The sequence below is a fragment of the Hemitrygon akajei genome, chromosome 19 (genome assembly GCF_048418815.1).
Source record: "Hemitrygon akajei chromosome 19, sHemAka1.3, whole genome shotgun sequence".
NCBI lineage: Eukaryota > Metazoa > Chordata > Chondrichthyes > Myliobatiformes > Dasyatidae > Hemitrygon > Hemitrygon akajei.
The window spans coordinates 43,281,926-43,303,691 of NC_133142.1; the positions used below are offsets into that span (position 1 = coordinate 43,281,926).

Sequence of the window (21,766 nt, forward strand, 5' to 3'; positions counted from 1 at the left end):
CAGCTGCTTTGTCATCATCACAGTGCTTGGATGTGAGGCACAAGCTGCTGAGTTGTCAACATCCACAACGCCACGGTTCACATTAGCAGCACGCTTCTTTTTCTGGCAGAACATTATCAAGTATCTCCTGAGTGACACTCCATGTGGGAAGTTGCTGCATCGTCTGTTGGATTGCTCACAGTGTATTTCATGGCTTTCATCCCTATATGAAACATGAGTCAAATCACATAGGAATAAAAAGCCATAGAAGACAGTGGAGACACATCTTTTTGCACTCATGATGGTGAGGGATCATTATCTTGCTGTATCTATTACAGAACATTATAAAGGTAGCTTACAATTAGCTTTACATTTCTCACAGCGACAGATCAGGATGTTTCCTGATTGTTGAATTCTGGTGAATCCAGTATTTTGGCAGACGAGCCATTTTCTGAGGATCAAAGCATTAAACTTACAAATGTCTAATAGAATTATAGCAGCACAATATAGCTATTCATTCAGATGCAAAAAGATATAACTAATGCATTTATATAATTTGGTAAGTTTGTTTCATTTGGTACTGGTTCAATAAGTGCCCCTTGTCACTTTTATTTAAAAGAACTTGTCATGAAATAGCCCCATTTTAACATCATCCATCAGTGATGCCTTTATAATCATTTGAAAAGCTCAACTGAATGAGCAACCTTTTTTTTCGAACAATTAGCAAGGATGATTGAAGGCTGGTCACAGTCTTCACCAAGGCTTGTGGGCTTCACTTGATAAAAAGCATGATAGGATGGGAAAATTACACTGATATTGAATATTTTTTCTTTGATAAGATTTTTGTCAAGACTATATTAAGGGTTTTAAGCAGTTAAACACTTGTTAGATATAGTAAGTTAATGAACAAAAAATAAACTGAAGAAACTCTAATTAGGGGCCACATACAGTTTTACCATCCATACTTCTGTATTTTCTTATAAAATAAAAGATCAGCTCATCAAGTCTCAAATTAATCCCATTTCTCCACTTATTTCCCTGTAACCTCACACATGCCCATTAATGTCTCCCTGCTTCTCTTTCCAGACAGGTACATTAGGAGTAATCTAGTGTCCAATCAACCTAACCACCATCAAGTCTCAGGGATGTGGAAAGAAACCAGAGTACTCAAGGGAAACTATAGGGAGGGCATGCAATCACCACATAGACCAAAAGTCAGCAACACAACCTACAGTGCCACTGTGCTGGCATGATTTATGAAAGGCAACATGGAAACTCAATAGGAAATCAATACTTTAGGCAATTTACTTGCTTTCTACAAGGGGGCGTTCAATATGAATGACGGGTAGTAATTGGAGTCGGAGCAAAGATGTGCTAAATAAAATGTTGGAAATATTTGTTAACCTGTGATAACTCTGCATAACTGTCAGTTACTGCAAAACAGTGAAAGACCTGGGTTCAATATCAGAAGAATATAAACCACTGCTTTCCTCCACAGGGATTTAGTCAGAACCCAAATAGAATGAGCAAAGACCTGACTGCTTTTGGAAGGAGAGAAATGAATATCCAAGGATTCCAGGTGCCAGGATTTTGAATTGAAAAAAAAATCAATTGTGCTTGCTTTGGAAGGCAAATTTTAAAGTACACCAGAGTTTCAATTTACCTTGGAATAAATATGAACCATGCATGTGTTGCGGAAGGGATGTGCTAAAAATGAGAGGGCAGTACATTCAACTTTGGCATAGAGGGGCTAGAGTAAATTGGACACTTAGAATGGAAGATCAAATTGGGGCTCCTGAGTACTGAACAGGCAATCTCTTGTCACCTACTTCAGCTCCAGGGTGAATGTTTCACAAAGTCAGTAACAACATTCAGAACAGCTAGAACATCTTCACACAAACTGTCATTGAATGTTAGCTGTTACCATGGAAGTACACTGAATGTGTCATTGGTTAAGTGAGTTCATGAAGCAATTAAATGTGGCTCCTTGAGAGAATTGGTGAGGAGAGCAATTGCTGGGGTCAATCTATATCAAACAATTAAGCTTGCCACATCTAATGGCCTCACCTTGCTCTTGTACAAACCACTTTAAGTAGGAATCAAATGAAAATAATTATCCCCATTTAGAAAGCCTGCAAATGAACCACAGATTGTAATTTGGAGCTGGGAGAGGAGGGGAGTAGACTGATCTTTGTAGTTCTCTGAAACAAAGGAATGTGCTTAAGTATCCTCTCTTGAAACTATCATATTGCTGCTTAGCTTTTGGTTATTTAATTTCCTTATATGAACTTGAATTCATAGGAAAGCATTTATGACAATAGGAGGTTACCCAGTCAGTTGTTATTGTATTCTTCTGATGTTCCATTATGAATAGAAAATACATAGGCTGCTACAGTCTGCCACACTAGACAGAACTTTCAAAAGATTCATTATTTAAGGAACAATCACATCAAACCATCTTGAAGGAGGCACGATGGCATAGCTAGTATGGTGACTGCTTCACTGCTCCATGTTCAGTAGTGACCTCTTGTACTGTCAGTGTGGAGTTTGCATATTCTCTCTTTTTGGTGTAATTTTCCATATGACTACAAGACACAGGAGTAGAATTAGGCCATTTGGCCCATCAAGTCTGACCTGCCATTCCATCATGGCTGATTTATTTTCCCTCTCAATCTCATTCTCCTGCATTCTCCCAGTAATCATACTAATCAAGAACCTATCAACCACCATTTTAAATGCACCCAATGCCTTTTGGCCTCCAGAGTCACCTGTGGCAATGAATTCCAGTTTCCCCTCCTTCTGGCTAAATAAATTTCTCGTTATCCTTCTATTCTGGGGCTGTGCCCTTTGGTCCTAGACTCTCCCTCTATTGGAAACATCTACTCATATCTAGGCCTTTCAATATCAGTAGGTTTCAATAAAATCTCCCCTCATTCTTCTAAGCTCTTATGAGTACAGGCCCAGAGCCAAACACTTCTTATACATTAATTCTTTCATTCCTAGCATCATTCTTGTAAGCCTTCTACAGACCCTCTCCGATGCCAGCACATCCATTCTTATACATGTAACTCAAAACCACTCACAAAACTCCAAATATGGACAGAATAATACCTTATAAAATGTCAGCATTACACCTTGCTTTTATATTCTACTTCTTACTACTTACTCAATCTGCAAGCTAATCATTAGGGAACCCTATATCCCTGTGCACCTCTGATTTCCGAATTTGTTCCGCGTTTAGAAAATAGTCTACAGCTTTGTTTGTTCTACCAAAGTGCATAGCCATACTCTTCCCTACACTACATTGTATATGCCACTTCTTCGCTCATTCTCCTAAAATGGGATCAGGATAGGATTGGTGTAAATAGACTCAGCATTTTCAGTGTGGGCTCGGTCGTCAAAAGAGTCTGTTTCTGAATTAGAAGAAACTCGTACATTCAAAGTCCTTTGAATTGGAGGACCTCAGATCATAACTCTTTTTTAATTGGAGGACTTCTTTGTCTGCCTCCGTCATTCATATGCCACTGTCTCCCAACTCCCACCCTGCTACCCTTCTCAGTACAGCTTGCATGTCAGCTTACACCCGTCTTCAGTCCCCAAGTCATCTTGACTTCTTTCTCTCCACTCACCTTCGCCTCTTTATTCTCTCCACTCTTAGAAGTCATACAGGGTTACAACCTGAAACATGGGCAACTGCTTCCCTCCTCAGATGTGGCTCCACCCATTGAGTTCCTCCTGCATATTATTTCTCAGATGTTCATTACTATTTCCCATTCTCTATAAGAATTCAAGACATGGAGACACTTTGGAACAAATCAGGGGAAAATCACTGCCCAAGCTATTACACACATGCATCACGGAACAGTACAACATTGGTTGGGATAATGGTGGAGCTTTCTCAACAGATTTCTTTCATGTAATATTTTCAGTAGTCTTGAGTAGATAACCCAGAGTTTGCAAACTGAAATAGGAACTGAGATTGATATTGGCAAATGACAAATTCTGACAATATTATGCACAGCTACAATTGTCCTGGACTTGAAATAAACCTCAAGAGAAGAATTTGTTTCTTTTACTGGTTACCTTGATCATTGATGAAATAGCTTACCAGAGTTTGGCATTAGCCCAGGCAGTGAAGGATGGCCAATCAATGTAACCTTTCAATATTTTTATTTGTAAAATTTAAAGGGTTGCAAAAATAGTTGGCCCAGTAACATATCACGGTCCCAAGTGATGTCTATGGCAGTGGATTCATCAAGGGAACGTTATGAAGTATTAGAATTAATGGTGGATTCTACCAGCAAGGCCAGGTCTTAAACCTGACAGCTGGCACTGTGTTTCTACAACATTTCATTTTGCCATTAATTAACTCTGCAAATACAATTCTCTCTGGTACATCTGGGCTGTAGTCAAACTAATGACTTTGCAGGCACCTTGCAAAAATGCCTGCTGTGCTCACAGAGAAGCAATAGCTGTCTGGTCTATTTTTCTTCCAGCTTTGATGAGTGTTGCAGCAATTGTATACCAGCTCATCCTTGCCTTTGCTAGCAAGCAGCAGATCTTAATTTTATGGTGGATGCAACAGCAAGCTGAGAAGAGAAAACAGAAATTAAATGATAATTTAATTTAAAAAAATAAAACAGACGAAGATGGAGGAGTTCCATGGTAGAGGGTGCACAACTCTGAAGAGTCATTTTTACAGATCATTGCTTACACTTATGCTGCTGTGATCTTTTTCAATAAAAGCCCAAGGCTATTTCAGTTAATGAAAAACTCACCCTTTATAACTTATCCTCTTTTTAATTAGTATTAAATGTCAAAATAATTTTAGACAGTCTCTTTTACTGTTTTGTTGTAACACCAAAATGCCCAGCAGTTTGTGTATTTAAAATCAAATGGATGGCCCCAGTTTAAACTCAAGACACTGCATGTATACAGGAATATGATAACAAATTCCTACCTTGTGGTCAGCGTTTATTTCCAGTCATTACTTGCCCTTGAGAAAGCAATGGTGAGCCACCTTCTTGAATCACTACGATCCTTTTCATGAATGGACTCTCACAGAGTTGTTTGGAAGGGGGTTCATAGAGACAAGATGAATGATTTAGAGGGAAACGTATTAATGAAAGCCAAGTTACTTATACATCTACAGTGAGAATGGAATTCAAACATTACTCCAATGCCATGTGTCTAGGCCCCAAATAAAAACTGCAAAAGCAAATTCAGTGTATAATGCTCCTTTATTGAAACAGCCTCCTACCCAGTCCTCAGTTTGTACCCAGAGCAGAGAAAAAAAGTTAATTTCCATTTCCCAACATTGTTCCCACATTCCTTCTACACTTTTTGCTGCATCCACTGACCCAGTCTAAACCAGAACACCCTACTAAAAGATAATTACCACTGGGAGTAGGATTCTGATGGACAGAAGAGTTTTGAGCACTAAATAGATCCTCCTCAGCTTCCCTTCCTCAGCTAAATACCCAGTACTCATTATAATTCAGTAGAATTTTTCACCAGTAAACTTCTCTGGTCCTAAATTGTTTGAGTTTTCTCGTATTTTGGCACTTTGCCTTTCCTGGTCCCAATTAGTGTTGAACTCCAGGCTCAGCAAAGCTATCAGATTTCAAACTGCAGATTCAGGAGGACCTAGCTGTTTCCAGGCACCTATTCAAAAGAGTAGTTTTAAGATCTATTGTACAATCAGCCCTCCTTACCCGCGGGGGATTGGTTCTGAAACCCCCTGCGGATACCAAAAAACGTGGATGCTCAAGTCCTTTATTTAACTTGGCTCAGTGTGGTGGTCTTTAGGACCCAGTGGAACCCCGGACTTTATTTAACTGTTCAGTGCAGTGGACATTAGGACCTGGTTGTGCAGCTCTGAATCCGCGGTGTTTCTGTTCACGAAAATAATCACGATCACGATTGAAAATAAGGTAGAAGTAATAAAGAGGTGTGATGCCATCGGTCATTGGAAAAGCATTAGGCTACAGTCGGTCAACAATCGGAACAATTTTAATGGAGCATGTGAAAGGCCCTGCCCTGATGAAAGTTACAATTATTACTAAGCAACGCAGTGGTTTAATTATTGAAATACGTATGTTTCTTAAGTGTTTTATATGCATAAAAAGGTAAAATATGTACTATATACTAAGAAAAATGTTTGACTGACGCTAAATAATACCGGATGTACCTGTTCCGACTTCAAATCCGACTTAAAGGCGGACTCAGGAATGGAACTCATTCATAACCCGGGGACTGCCTGTACTTTTGTCATTTCTAGATTACTTGTAATACCTAATACAATGTAAATGCTATGTAAGTAGTTGTTGTACTGTATTGTTTCGGGAATAATGACAAGCAAAAATAATCTGTACATGCTCAAGCGATGACTGCTGGAGAGAGAACTTCCAGGTTTTCCAGATCAGCAGTTGGTTGAATCAGCGCATGCGGAATCTGCGGATAAGGAGGGCTGACTGTATTGCATTTCCTAATCAAACCATTTACAGTTTTGTGCTCAGCCTTCCTCTAAAATGGGAAAGCATGCAAATGTTACAGATTTGCTGGATCATCAAGGACATGAAAACTAAAGGAAGAGTCATACAAAGGCCAGAATTTCTCCTCAGCTTTTCTTACTCATAGAAAAAAACATTTAATCAAACCTAAGGTAATGACCTCGAGGAAGCCCATTTCATTACTCCCTGAGCAACACACAAAAAAATGCTGGAGGAAATCAGCAAGTCAAGCAACATCTATGGTGGGGAATCTACAGGCAATGTTTTGGGCTGAGGTCCTTCATCAGGACTGGGAAGCGTTATAAGAAGTCAGAATATGGAAGTGTGGGGGGGAAAGAGAATGAGTACAAACTGGCAGATGAGGGAAGGGGATGAGGTAAGAAGCTGAGAGGGGATAGGTGGAAAAGGTAAAGGGCTGTAGAAGAAAGAATTTTTAATAAGAGAGGACAGTGGACCATAGAAGAAAGGGAATGAGAGGAACCCGAGGAAGGTGACGGGAAGGTGAGTAGTACAGAAGGGGTGAAAGCACAGATCAGAAAGCAGAATGGAAAGAGAGAGATGAAGGAAGCAGGGATGTTCATTCCATCAGGTTGGAGGCCACCCAGACAGAATATGTGGTGTTGCTCCTACAACTTAAGTTTGGCTTCATTGTGCCAGTAGAGGAGGCCATGGACAAACATGTCAGAAGTCATATTGAAAAGTGTAGCCACCAGGAGATCCTGCCTTTTGCACTGGACAGAGCAAAGGTGCTTGATAAAGTGATTCCCCCTTGTAAGGTTTAATGGCAGGACAAAACTGAGTCCCAAGGGTTCTAATGAGTCCAGAATGCCCACTGAGCTTAAATCGTGCTTATAAAGAGCAAACACGAGGAAATCTGCAGATGCTGGAAATTCAAGCAACACACACAAAATGCTGGTGGAACGCAGCAGGCCAGGTAGCATCTATAGGGAGAAGCACTGTTGACGTTTCGGGCCGAGACCCTTCGTCAGGACTAACTAAAAGAAAAGACAGTAAGAGATTTGAAAGTAGGAGGGGGAGGGGAAAATATGAAATGATAGGAGAAGACCGGAGGGGGTGGGGTGAAGCTAAGAATTGAAAAGGTGATTGGCAAAAGGGATACAGAACTGGAGAAGGGAAAGGATCATGGGACAGGAGGCCTGGGGAGAAAGAAAGGGGGAGGGGAGCACCAGAGGGAGATGGAGAACAGGCAGAGTGATGGGCAGAGAGAGAACAGAAAGGGGAGGGGGGAAAATAAATAAATCAGGGATGGGGTAAGAAGGGGAGAAGGGGCATTAATGGAATTTAGAGAAGTCAATGTTCATGCCATCAGGTTGGAGGCTACCCAGACAGTATATAAGGTGTTGTTCCTCCAACCTGAGTGTGGCTTCATCTTGACAGTAGAGGAGGCCATGGATAGACATATCAGAATGGGAATGGGACGTGGAATTAAAACGTGTGGCCACTGGGAGATCCTGCTTTCTCTGGTGGACAGAGCGTAGGTGTTCAGCAAAACAGTCTCCCAGTCTGCATCGGGTCTCACCAATATATAAAAGGCTACACCGGGTGCACCAGACGCAGTATACCACACCAGCCGACTCACAGGTGAAGTGTTGCCTCACCTGGAAGGACTGTCTGGGGCCCTAAATGGTGGTGAGGGAGGAAGTGTAAGGGCAGGTGTAGCATTTGTTCTGCTTACAAGGATAAGTGCCAGGAGGGAGATCTGTGGGAAGGGATGGGGGATGGGGGGGTACGAATGGACAAGGGATTCGCGTAGGGAGCAATCCCTGCGGAAAGCAGAAGGGGGAGGGGAGAGAAAGATGTGCTTGGTAGTGGGATCCCGTCGGAGGTGACAGAAGTTACGGAGAATTATACGTTGGACCTGGAGGCTGGTGGGGTGGTAGGTGAGGACAAGGGTAACCCTATCCCGAGCGGGGTGGTGGGAGGATGGGGTGAGGGCAGACATGCCCGAAATGGGAGAGATGCATTGTCTTGCGTCATAGTAGATCACAATTATTGCTGTTTCATTAGTATTTGACCTGGCATTTGGATAATATGCTTGATCTTGAACCACAAAGATCAGTTACTTAACTTTAAATAGAATTATTTGCAAGCAGGATGAAATCAAAAAGACAGATCTCAGTGAGTGGGTCCCTGTTGGTTTTACCTGATAATCTTGAGATTCATGCACAGAGTTATCTTGGGAGTTCAAGTCCATTGCTCCCCAAAAGTGGCAATGCAAGTAGACAGGGAGATAAAGGCGGCAAATGTCATAACTACCTTTGTTATTCAGAGCTTTGTGTGTGAAAGTCAGAAAGCAACTGTACAAAACTTTGGTTAGGCCACATTTGTAGTACTGTATGTGGTTCTGGTCACCACATTACAGAAAGCATGCGGAGTATTTGAATGGGTGCAGAGGAAGTTCATTAGGATGATGCCTAGAGTATTAGCTATAAAGAAAGGTTGGACAAACATGAATTGTTTCATCTGGAGTGGCAGAGATTGAGGGGAAATACATAAAATTACCAGAGGCATAAAAAGGGTAGAGTGTCAGAGTCTTTCCCCAGGGTGCAATTGTTAAATAGTAGTATAGCTTTAAGAAGAGAATGGTTGGTGGGGGGGGGGGGGGGTGGAGTGTAAAGGAGATTTACAAGGCAAGTTTCCCCCCCCCATACAGAGAGTGGTAAGTACCTAGTATATTCTGACAGTGGAGGTGGTGGAAGTAGACAGGTCAGCAGTGTTTAAGCATTTAGAAGACCTCGTGAACAGACAAGGAAAGAAGATTATCTACCCTGTGCAAGCAGATATGCAGTTTCAATTGGCATTATGGTTAGCACAAACATTGTACGCCGAAGGGCCTGTTCCTGTGTTGTACTGCTCCAGTTCTGTTCTGTTCCATTAATTACTTCAGAAGGGGCAAGATGGCACTTTAGATCAGTTCATATTTAACTTTTGTTTTTTAAATTTTTTTTTTAAAAATGTGCTTCCAGGGAGGTAAAAAAAAACTAACTGTACAAAGCAAGTAACCTTTTGATTCTCGAGCCCTCAGTTCACAGTCTTGCTTTCTGTGGGCTGTTGACAGCTCTCTAAGACTCCCGTGGCCATTCTCAGTTAAGGCGATTCGAATACAGACATCTTTACTGCCGCAACATCATTAAAAATGTATCACACCAATTCTCTCTCGAATACGCTTCAACGCCTTGCTAAATAGTTTTCCAGTCTTTAATGTCTGAGGATGACAACAGCCTTTGCAATGTTCAAAGCCCTTTTGGCAGGCAACGCTCCCCTGGGCCTTCCAGAATGAGCAGTAAACTGCCTTCTCCCTTGAATCACAGTCTGTTTTTGACAGGGGTTGAGCAGCTTTTAATGAAAACCTTACACTTTCAACCAAGAGTTCACAAGAACCCAATTTGTTCAAGTTTGTATCTCAGTTTTTGTTTATTCTAATTTTTTCTTACTTTTTTTGTGATTTTGTGATTATTAAAGAAAGCATTGGAGTAATGGAGATCCACAGAAGATGAAGCTCATCCATTCCCCCAGAAAAAGATCTTAAGGTCCAACACTATCTGCTGAGTTCATGCTTGTTAGATCCACTGCTAATTCTCTTCTTCCAAAAGAGTATCAGCAACACACACAAAACAGTAGAAGCAAGACAGAAGACATTGGTGACTAACATTTTAATCCTATCTCAATTTGAGTACTGTAACCAATTATGATTGCTCAGAAATTAAACTCGTTCCACTGGAGCAGAGTGATGAAAGCAATAAGTATTAGCCTTTTGAGGTTCAAAAGAAAGTACTGAAATTCTTAGGAAAGGACTCTCCACTTACACACAATCAGGAAATAGCAACAGAATGCATCTGAATTTGGTGAGCAATTCAATTCATGACCGATCAAAGAATCTTTCGGCAACCAATGAAATCATGTTGGACTGTAAAATGTTTTTTTTTGTTTTTCACTATTAAAAACAATACTCTAAGTAACTCTGGTAATCAAGTCCATTAAAAAAAAATCCAGCTAAAAATGCACAACAGAAAAATAAACCATTTCAAAAAAAGTTAAGTTATTGAAAGTAATTTAAATCACACAACTGAAGTACTTACTGGGGCAATTTAAATTATGCCTCATACCCCAGGATGCTGTTTATCATCTTCAGCTTAGTGTTTAATACAATCAACACTCAGGAGCTGATGGATAAACTGTCCTTGTTGGGTCCCATCATCTCTCTCTGTAACTGGATCTTGGACTTCTTCACAGAAAGACCACAGTCAGTCCAGGTTGGCAGCAACATCTGTAGCTCCATCATGCTGAGCACTGGTGAACTCCCAGGGCTGTGTGTTTGGCCTGCTGCAGACATACATGATTGACCTGCTAGATCTGGTCAAACTGAATCATCAAGTCTGTTGATGACACAACAGTGTTTGGCCTCATCGACAAGAAAGACAAAATGGTGTACCGATAAAAGGAGGTAGAGCAGTTGGTGGAGTAGTCTGAGCACAACAACTTGAGTCTCAGTGTGGACAAGACCAAAGAGATGATTGTGAACTTTAGGAAGGTGCAGGTTGACAACTCCTCACTGCATACAAATAGCTCCTCTGTGGAGAGAGTAAGAAGCACCGGGTTCTGGGAGTGCACATAATGGATAATAACACCTGGTCCCTCAACACCACCTCTTTAGCCATGAAACCACAGCAGCACCTCCAGTTCCTGAGGAGATTGAGGTAAGGGAGGCCCAACCCACTCCCCATTCTAACCAATTTTTATTAGAGCACCATCTAAAGTGTCCTGACCAGCTCCATCACATGATTTACAAGGGGTCTTATCTCATGACCCTACAAAGGATTGTGAGGACCGCTGAGAGGATCATCAGGGTCTCTCTTCCACCCATCTGAGATATTTATCAGGAGTACTGAATATGCAGAGTCTTTAATATTTTCAATGATCTTTCCCATCTGTCCAACAATCCTTTGACCCCCTACCATCAGGTACCATAGCAGTAGGTTGAGGGCTGTTACCATGGGGAAGAGCTTCTTCCCCCAGTCGTAAGACCACTGAACTCCCTGCCACCATCAGGGTCTCATCATCATGTATGAAATGCCAGTCCATGAGTATACTGTTTGCTTTTTGACTTGTGTCATAAATGCACCTTATTAATTGTTCAATCACTTGTGGTAATATTACCTTTATGTTGTTTGTGTGTCAAATATTATATGTACTATGTTGTGTACCTTTGTCTGGAGGAACATTGTTTCATTTGGCAGTATATCTGTATGCAGCTGAATGGCAATAAATTTGAACTTGAACTAACATACAATAATCAATCACAGTAAGCTATGTTTTAATGTTAAAGAAAAACGAAGCTTGTTATTAGATCATGCATGCTGAAATGCTACTATCAGTAGAATCACTCATTCTTGGGCATGAACAGTTTGATAAGACACAGGAGTAGAAGTAAGCCATTTGGCCATCAAGTCTGCTGCATCATTCCATCATGGCTGATTTATTACCTCTCTAAACTACATTCTCCTGCCTTCTCCCCATAACCTTTCACATGCTGATTAATCAAGAACCTATCAAGCTCGGCTTTAAATATACCCAATGTCCTGGCCTGAACAGCTGTCAATGGCAATAATTTCACAAATTCACCATACCCTGGTTAAAGAAATCTCTTCTTATCTTTTTTTTCTAAACTGACATCCCTCAATTTTAAGGCTGTGCCCTCTGGTCCTAGACTCACCCACTATTGGAAACATATTCTCCACATCCATCATTTCTTAAATAAGGGGCTCCAAACTGCTCACTACACTCCAAGTGCACTCTGACCAATGCCTTATAAAGTCTCAGCATTATATTCTTGCTTTTATATTCTAATCCTCTTGAAATGAATGTTAACACCGCATTTGCCTTCCTTACCATTGATTTAACCTGCAAGTTAATCTTTAGCGAATCCTTCACGAGGACTCCAAAGTCCCTTTGCACCTCTGATTTTTGAATTTTCTCCCCATTTAGAAAATAGTCCACCCCTTTATTCCTTCTGCTAAAGTGCATAACCATACACTTCCCAACACTATATTCCGTCTGGCAGTTCTTTGCCCATTTCCCCAATCTGTTGAACTCCTTCTGCAGATACCCTGCTTCCTCAGCCCTACTTGTTCCTCCACCTATCTTCGTATCATTGACAAACTTGGCCACAAAGCCATCAATGTCTTCATTCAAATCAATGACTTATAATGTGAAAAGAAAAGGTCACAACACCAACCCCAGCAGCACATTAGTCACCGACAGCCAACCAGAAAAGGCCCCCCATTACTCCCACTCTCTGCTGTCTTCCCATTAGCCAAAGTTCACCTCATGTTAGTACCTTTCCTAAAATACTATTAGCTCTCATCTTCTTAAGCAGTCACATGTCCGGCACCTTGTCAAAGGCCTCCTGAAAATCCGAATAAGCAATATCCACTGACTCTTCTTTATTTATCCTGCCTATTATTTCCTTTGGGAATTCCAACATATTTCCCCTTGAGAAAACCATGTTGGCTTTGGCCTATTTTATCATGCATCTCCAAGTGCACAGAAATCTCTTCCTTAATAAAAGGTTCCAATATCTTTCCAACCATTGAAGTCAGGCTAACTGGTCTATAATTTCCTTTCTTCTGCCTCTCTCCCTTCTTAAAGAGTGGAGTGACATTTGTAATATTCCAGGTGTCCAGAAACATTCCAGAATCTAGTGATTCTTGAAAGATCATTACTAACGCCTCCATGATCTACTTTTTTCAGAAACCTGGGGTGTAGTCCATCTGGACCATGTGACTTACCTACCTTCAGACTTTTCAGCTTCCCGAACACCTTCTCCTTCATAATAGTAGTTGATAGGAGGGGACCCATAGAGTCTGGAATGCACAAATGCAAATAAAATCAAATTAATTATCTTTTTTTTTAAATGAACACTGCTGCTATAGAATTCTGAAATAAGAAAGGAAATGCTAGGAAATCCTTGGAGGCTAGGTAGCATCTGTGGAAAGAGATGACCTTCTATAAAATCTGAAATGTTAACACTGTTTCCCTTTCACAGAGGACATCTGATTTGCTAAGCATTTCCAGTGTTTTCTATATCCATTTCAGATTGAGGTAACCTACACTATTTTTTTTTGCTTTTTCACATAGCAATCTGGGAAGTTTGATATTATCATCTCTGTGCAAATGACACAAGTAGCATGTGTAGTAAGCTACCTGAAGTGCCTGTAACCATCACTACTAATAGAACCTTAGCAGCATTCCATTAGAATCATTTGGATACGTTACCAAGGTACTCAAAGGGACAAATCTTCTGTTTCTACAAGGAAAACTGGACATGGTATGAGGCAGATCCATAGCTACCTTTTACTTTTAATATATTTGTACTTCAATCTACTAGCTGTGGCTGCATGGAAAAATAGTGGAACCAGAAAATTAATCAGAAGAACACACAAAACACAGATGATCAATACATGAGAGCCTGATACTGATGCAACACAAGTCAAGGACTGCTGTGCCATGGCTGAAATGAAAGAAATTGGGGTGTTTTTTTTTTAGAAAAATGATTAACAAGTTGATTTTTAAAAATCAAGAATGAGGTTTTAGGAGACCAGTAATTATCAGCTGCAATTTTTAATCATAATTATATCAACTTCAAATGAATTTATAATTTGCACCATTTGTCTTCCAGCAGAAACAAATAATTTAATAAATGTTTTACTTATAAATGAATGGCTTGGATCACCATATGATTTAGTTTACTTTAGCAAAATGCAATTGATGATTTAATTAAAATCTTCTTTAGCTGCTGCTGACACTGGTCTTTTTGCATTGAAATCAAAAATGACAAGTATTGGCACTCCACATTACTTTTCCCTCTGGAGATGGGAATCATTGCTGTCAGTTTGTGGAATCTCTGTAGCAAAGGGAACAACAGCTGTCAATCTTGTGATTCTCTCTGGAAAAAGGAATGGGCCTGCCAATCAATGGGTATCTCTCTGGAATAGAGAGTATCAGCTGCAAGTCTGTGAGAAATCTTCCTGGAAAATGGAACAATGACTGTCTACAGAAATCTATACGGAACAAGGAACGGTTGTTATCTGTCTGTGAATCTCTCTGAAGCTGGGATTCTTTGTTTCCCGAAAAAGGATCTCGGCATGACACGTCAATTGCTTACTCTCTTCCATAGATGCTGCCTGGCCTGCTGAGTTCCTCCAGCAATTTTTGTGCATTGCTTTGGATGTCCAGCATCTGCAGATTTTCTTTTATCTAGGAATCTCTATAGCCAGTTATAGAGAAAGATAACCAACTGAAATTTCTCTTTATGTGGATGAACTAAATAATGGCTGAAGTTTGTTTTAGGGATTGAGCAGTTCCAAAGACTGGAGCCATTATTTAACACAATAACAGTCCTAGTTATGAAAGACAATATCCTCTCATTTAAACATTATTTGACCAGAGCATCTATCAGCCAACCATACAAACATTTTATTGGTGATATCTTTGTATATTGGGAGTATTCATTCTCCTTCACTTCGGGATGATTAGTTAAAACATCTTTTTTTATGCCATAAAGCCTTACTGAGTGGTCCGTAAACCCCAGGTTGGGAACCCTTGATCTAAAAAGGAAGCCAAAGAGGAAGACTGATGTTATACTGCAGAGATTAAATCTGAACCAGTTACTTCAAGCAGTTTAGTATTTTATCTAAAATTCTTCAAGGGACATTTTGTTCTATATAGGCTTTCTCATGACATAATGCAGTTTCAGGTATTTTGGAACTATATAAAAGTACAAATTAAGAAACTCAAAAGAGTGAGCTTTCTCAAATGTGGTCAGTGGGTCACAGTCTTGTCTCTGAACAGACCCACTCCAGAAGCACACACACAGAAGTCCAAAAAGCGTCGACATTCCAGCAGAATGTTGAGGCAGCGCTGGAGATGCTCTTGTTTAGATACAATGTTAGACCAAGGCTCCTCTGGCTTTCTGAGATGCAAAAGAAAACCTAATGGCAAAATTCTGAAGAGAAGAGGTGTTATTCCTGGTCTCTTGACCAGTACTTATCCTTCATTTAAAGTTATGAAAAAAAACCTACCTGCTTACGAGCACATTGGTGCTGGTGGCGTCTTGCTTCACCTAAACCAGCTGCTACATTTCAATGCATTTAGGGAATTCTAAGTAGGGTGTAAAACTGGCCATATAAATGCAAGTCTTTTTAACCATGCAACTTTTGATGAGATCCATTATCTATTATTCGATTACATCACATGAATGATTCTCTGGGTGTTCTATGATCAGCACATGTGGACATCTACAGTATTAGTTGTTATCTTAGAAAGTGTGTGTCAACAATCTGTTTGACCTTGCCATGCAGTCACATTCATGTTCACTAGGAGAAATTGGGTACAATCATGAACAGAGAGCGCTGCTTATTTTCTCTTCTGCAATAAAACCGAGATCAGTTAACGCAGCACAGAGAAGGGATAAAATCTGACATTTTCTTGTTGTGTATGGTCTGCCTGCTCATTCATTCATATAGCTAGGCTATAACAAAGGTTCTGTTTTGTTTAAGCAATAACCACACATACTTATAAACTCTCAAATCAAGGAAAAATGCAGATAGATTAAACAGCTCACTTACTTTGGAAGCTTGAAAGTAGTTCTTCTAGGTAATCAGTTCTGTTTCTCTTCCTCTCAGATGGTAGAGCTCTTGTTTCTGGGTGTTGGCCTTAAACTGTAGAAAGGGTATAATTTATCCACATCCAGTTGAGGGCAGTCTCAGTAATGCCAGAATTTGCAAAGGCTAAAATATTCTCTTTGCTAAATCCATCTGCTGCTCTTTAAAAAGAACATTAAAAAATGAATAAATAAGTGTCCAGAGTTCAATTCAACATTCTTGCTCTTTCAACTGCAAAATGAAGGACAGATGAAAGAAGCACCATGTGTTTTATCTCTGCACCGAGGGACACCTATATAATGTACATGTAATGAAGAGCAGTGATGCCTGCCACGCACTGCAAACTCAGCGGGTCAAAACACAGCAGAATTAATGAAATAAAAATATCTGATGATTCACAATATACAACAGACTTTGTTACTATTTTCTGGTGATAAAGATAGAGCTTGTGCTTTAGTGCAAATACTTCCTAACTATTCTTTACCTAATTGATATGTTAAAAAAAACTCAGAAGTTAACAGTTGCTTCAGCAGTGGTGACTTTGGGGCTGTAGTCCTGTTAAGGGCAATAACATTCCAGCTTTCTCCAGAGACTGCCGAGTCCTTTCTACTCATTTATTTTCCTTGCCATTCTCAATTTAACTCCTTTGAAGGTGTCACAGTTACTATTAAACCTGCCAATGGAAAGATCCATGACTTTGAGAGATGAGTATGAAGAAGAACATGTTCAAAAAGACTCTTAAATATCTGACTGGGAATTGGGGAAAAGTCTAAAACAGAATACAAATTATCACATGGTTTTGTCACCAAACTTCTTCCTGTGGGTGTGGTGGAGCCACAGTGGAATAAATCAAACATGCTGTGAACGTGAGGGTTTGTTCCATGGGACAAATTTTTGATTTATTTCATACATTTTTGGAATAGACATTCCTCTGATTTCCATAGAAATCAATTATGAAAGACTAATTTGAAATTTCATAGGTTTATTAATATTTCTTTACAGATGTACTTACAATATTTGCATAGTATAATGGTGTGGGTGGGCTGCAGATTGATCAGTCCTGTTGCTTCACTTTGTTATCTATTTCAGTCAGCTTGCCCAAGAGAAGGTTAGTGCTTCACAATGGAAAGTTCATCAAATGGTGCATTACTGTGGTACTCACAGGCATTCAGAGTGTAGAGTTTTTCCTCTATTCTAATGAATCGCTAGATGCTACCCCATCCTGGAGGACTCTTTTTCAAAATCCCTAAATTTGAAAATAGCCTGAAATACAGTTGAATTCTTCAAGAAATTATGGAACACAAGAAAACCTGCAAATGTGAATCAGCCCAGAGATTAAATCCATCAATGATGGGCATAGCTGTGACTACTTTAAGGAAAAATACATTTCTTCCTTCATCATTTCTGGCAAATGTCAAAGAATGATTTTAATACTAGATGACCCACCGCTCTTCTCGATGGCTGTTGAAATATCTCCCTTTAGAACATGTCGACCAACTTTTGATTGATTCTCTTTTCTATTCTAAAGAGAATTTTTCAAAAATATGTTTCCTAGTCTCTTTCCTTGCTCAAGCCTTATTAATGTTGCAACCAGTTCTTTCATCCTATCCTATTGATAAATTTAGTTATCTAATTTGTTTCTGGATTGACATCCTATGTTATTGTACAAAATGGTGTCTTAGACAGAAATACATGGAGGGCTACACACAAGGAGTATAGGAAAAGCAACTTCCTGTGCAAAACCCAAATAGATGTTCTTGATCTTGTTCATTTTATTTCCGCAATATGGAATTAAAATTAAATGTTGAATGCTACTGACGATACCAAATTGGAGGGCAAGACTATGGGTCATAATAATGAGAGGCTGCATGCAAATAATAGGTTTACGGTATAGGTGAACAGACTGAAAAAAAATTCCCAAGTAAAATATATTAAACAACATGTTAAAAAGGAAGAAACAAACAATTCATGAGGCAAGATTTTATCTAGAATATACACCTTGCAGGTAAATAAGTCTAAGAGTAGAATTGTAGTAAATCAGACCTTGAAAATAAATTTTTATTTCCTCCTGCAGAAAATAAATATAAATGCAAGGAAATAAGGATAAACTTTCAGAAGAGCTTAATTAAGTCATAACTGAGTACTATGTATAGTACAGCCACCTCATTTTGAAAATAAAATACTATGAATGCAATTTAAAATTTGCCACATAGATTCATTGTGAAAACACAATGGTGAAGGAAGAGAAATTAGACTTTTTCCACCAGAAGGTAACAGGTGACTTTATAACTGTTTAATTCCACTAGCCAATATGGTTACTAATGCAATGAAAAAATAAGATAATCATGGACATATTTAAGGATTTTTTAAAAAATGTTATTCGAACATGGGAGCTCTCTGGCACGACTCAACTTTTTTAAGCAAAATTATGTATGTAAATGAGGACTATCACTAGAAAGAGAACATGATCAGGAGAATAGAATTTGTTCAGGCAACCATTATGGAGATAACACCACTAGAAATCCAATGAATAGAACGGCACATTTTATATCTGCAAACTTCCTTGGTCTTCTCTTGAAAGTACATAAAATTCCTTGGAGATATTCCATAGACTGGCTCTTAAATCCTAGACCTATCTCTGATATTGATTTCACATTTTATTTACAGAAATCTGTATATTTCTTTTGTGGTAGGATGAGCAAAAAAAAAAAATCATTGAGGTAAAACTGACTGATGTAGGGATTTAATCCAAAACATCACCAATTCCTCTCCAAACCCTCCACCCCCCAGATGTTCCAGATTCTAACATCTGTAGTCTCTGGCATCTCCAAAATTGAATTACACTAAAACGTCAGTAGAACATGCCTGATTTTAATCTTCTTCACACGAATCCCAAAACTTATTTACTTCTTCATAACTGATGTATTCTTTCATAGTTTGATCAATAATCTCTCTCAAATACTTTGCCATTTCAATTTCAGTCATATTATAAATGCAAATAATAGTTCTGTTTTTCCAGATTCCTACTTTGAATTAATACTGCTTAAGTATCCTTTTGTTTTCTTTATTAGGGTTATTAATTTGAGTGTAGATCTGTTAAGTTCTCACCTACCTCCATTCGAATAGAACTTTCAATTTTACAAGAATCCAGTTATTACATTGCCCTACGTCAAATTGCATGAAAACGCACCTGTCGTATTTCAGTCAATCCTTATAAATGAGCCAAGCCTTTCTGAAACCAGCCAAGTTCCATTTTATTTTGCACATTCACACCGTGGACTGTGTTATCAACCATTTTGTGAGTATCCATTCTTTTGTACAGGAGAAAAACATTAATAAAGATATTAATGAAATATCTCTGGTTATTTCTTCAGAAAATACTAGAAACATCCATCAGGTCAGGTAACTTCAGCAAAAACAAACACTTCATCAGAACTAAGAAAACAAATTAGATCTAATTTGTGGAGAAGGTGGGCTTGGGATAAATAAAACCATTTCAGATGTGCAGATGTTATTCTGCTGTTTTGGAACTATTGTGATTATATGTTGCAAGAGTTGTTAAAGGAAATCAAACAAAGGGCCATTTAAGAGCCGTGAGATGCAGGTCAGTTATTACTATGGCAGAGAACTTAGAAGGGTGTATTGAAAATAATTAGCAGAGCAGGTAGTGACTGTGAAGTGAGAAAATATGAGTTACTATGACAGAGGAATCACCTTACAGTTTAGATACAAGCCAAGTTCTTGAATTTGATATTATATCCTCAAGGCTTTGGTGTGTGCATCAGAAGATTAAGTACTGTTCCTCAAGATAATTTGGCCTTCACTGTACACAGACAGATAGGGTAGAGTGGGAATGGAGTGGTGATTTAAAGTGACAGAATCCTCATTGAAAGGAACTTCTGTGCAAAGCTGTCACCCAAACTGCATTTGTTCTATCCAGCATTGAGGAGACTACATTGGGAAAGCCAAAAGCAAAACTCTAAAATTGAAAATATACAAGTGAATCGGTCCTTCACATGAACTAAAGGCAAGATCAAAGTAGCTGTGGAAGTTTGCGGACTTACAGGGAGATCAAGAAAGAGGGGAAAATCAGAGATGGACAATGTACAATCAAGAACAGAACGGTTGAAGAAAATAGTGAGTTAGGTAGGAGACTGAGAAGCAGGACCTCCAGGATTGTAATCTCTGGATTTCTGTCCATGCCATGTGCCAGTGAGGGTAAGAATAGAACAACTTGGCAGATGAATGTGTGGCTAAGGAATTGGTGCAAGAGGCAGAGTTTCAGATTTCTGGATCAATGGGATCTCTAGGAAAGGTATGACCTGTACAAAAAGGACAAGTTACACTTGAAACTGAGGAAGATCAATATCCTCATGGTCAGGTATACTAGAGCTGTGGAGGTGGGCTTAAACTAATTTGGCAGGGAGATAGAAACCAGTGTGATAGGGCTGAGGATGGAGCAGTTAGTATGCAAATCGATGCAGTGTGTAGTGGGTTTGCAAGGAAGATGATAGGGCAAATCTGCAGTCATTTGGATGAGTTGAAGTGTAACATGGGGGAAAAATGAATAAGGTGATGAATATAAAACTGAAGGTGTTATACTTGAATGCACGGAATAAGGTAGATGAACTTGCAGCATTGTTAGGGATTGGCAGGTATTATTTTCTGGGCATCACTGAGTCATAGCTGAAAGAAGATCATAGTTGGGAGCTTAACATCCAAGGAGACACATTGTACTGAAAGGATAGGCAGGTAGGCAGAGTGCATGGGGTGGTTCTATTGGTAAAAATTGAAATCAGATCCTTACAAAGAGGTGACATAGGATTGGAAGATGTAGAATCCTTGTGGGTAGAGTTAAGAAACAGCAACGGAAAAAAGACACTGATATGAGTTATATACAGGCCTCTGTACAATAACCAGGAAATTACAATGGGAGACAGAAAAGGCTTGTAAAATTGACAATGTTCTGATAGTCATGAACAATTACCAATATGCATGTATTGTAGGTTGGGAAAATCAGGTTGGTGCTGGATTCCAAGAGAGGGAATTTGTAGAATTATTTTAGTGCACTTGTGGTTAGCCCAATAGAGGAAAGGCAATTCTGGATTGGGTTTGGGATACAATTAGGGAGCTTAAGGTAAAGGAACCTTCAGGAACTAGTGACCATGATAGAATTAACCCTGTAGTTTGAGAGGGAGAAGATGAAGCTTGAAGTATCAGTAATACTGTGTAGTAAAAGGAATTACAGAGGGATGAGAGAAGACTTAGTCAAAGTTGATTGGAAGGGGACTCTAACCGGGATGTCAACAGAATAGCAATGGCTGGAGTTTCTGGGAATAATTTGGAAGGAACAAGATTGACAGATCCCAAAGATGAAGAGGAAAACTAATGGGAGGAAGACACAACTGTGGTTGATAAGGTAAGTCAAAGACAACATAAAAGCAAAACAGAGCATATAATATAGCAAAACTTAGTGGGAAGTTAGAAGATTGGAAGCTTTTAAAAACCAACACACAATACAACTAAAAAAGCCATAAGGAGAGAAAAGATGAAATATGATGGCTTGCCAATAATATACAAGAATACCAATTT

The 21,766-nt window shown here is 39.3% G+C and overlaps 1 long non-coding RNA gene across 4 annotated transcripts in view; it reads right to left on the reverse strand.

The window, feature by feature from the left end:
- Positions 1-4,134: 4,134 nt before the first annotated feature.
- The window catches only part of LOC140741897 (uncharacterized), a 123,083-nt gene continuing 105,451 nt past the window's right edge, over positions 4,135-21,766 (reverse strand). The window contains exons 6-10 of one of the 4 annotated variants that reach the window (XR_012102165.1): positions 16,139-16,231; positions 13,305-13,375; positions 10,592-11,083; positions 4,940-5,036; positions 4,135-4,568 (exon numbers count right to left, since the gene is read on the reverse strand). This is a non-coding gene — a long non-coding RNA (uncharacterized lncRNA). Of the gene's footprint in view, positions 4,569-4,939; positions 5,037-10,591; positions 11,084-13,300; positions 13,376-16,138; positions 16,232-19,364; positions 19,486-21,766 lie in introns of all 4 variants that reach the window. The other 3 variants (XR_012102166.1, XR_012102163.1, XR_012102164.1) reach the window with 3 other exon arrangements.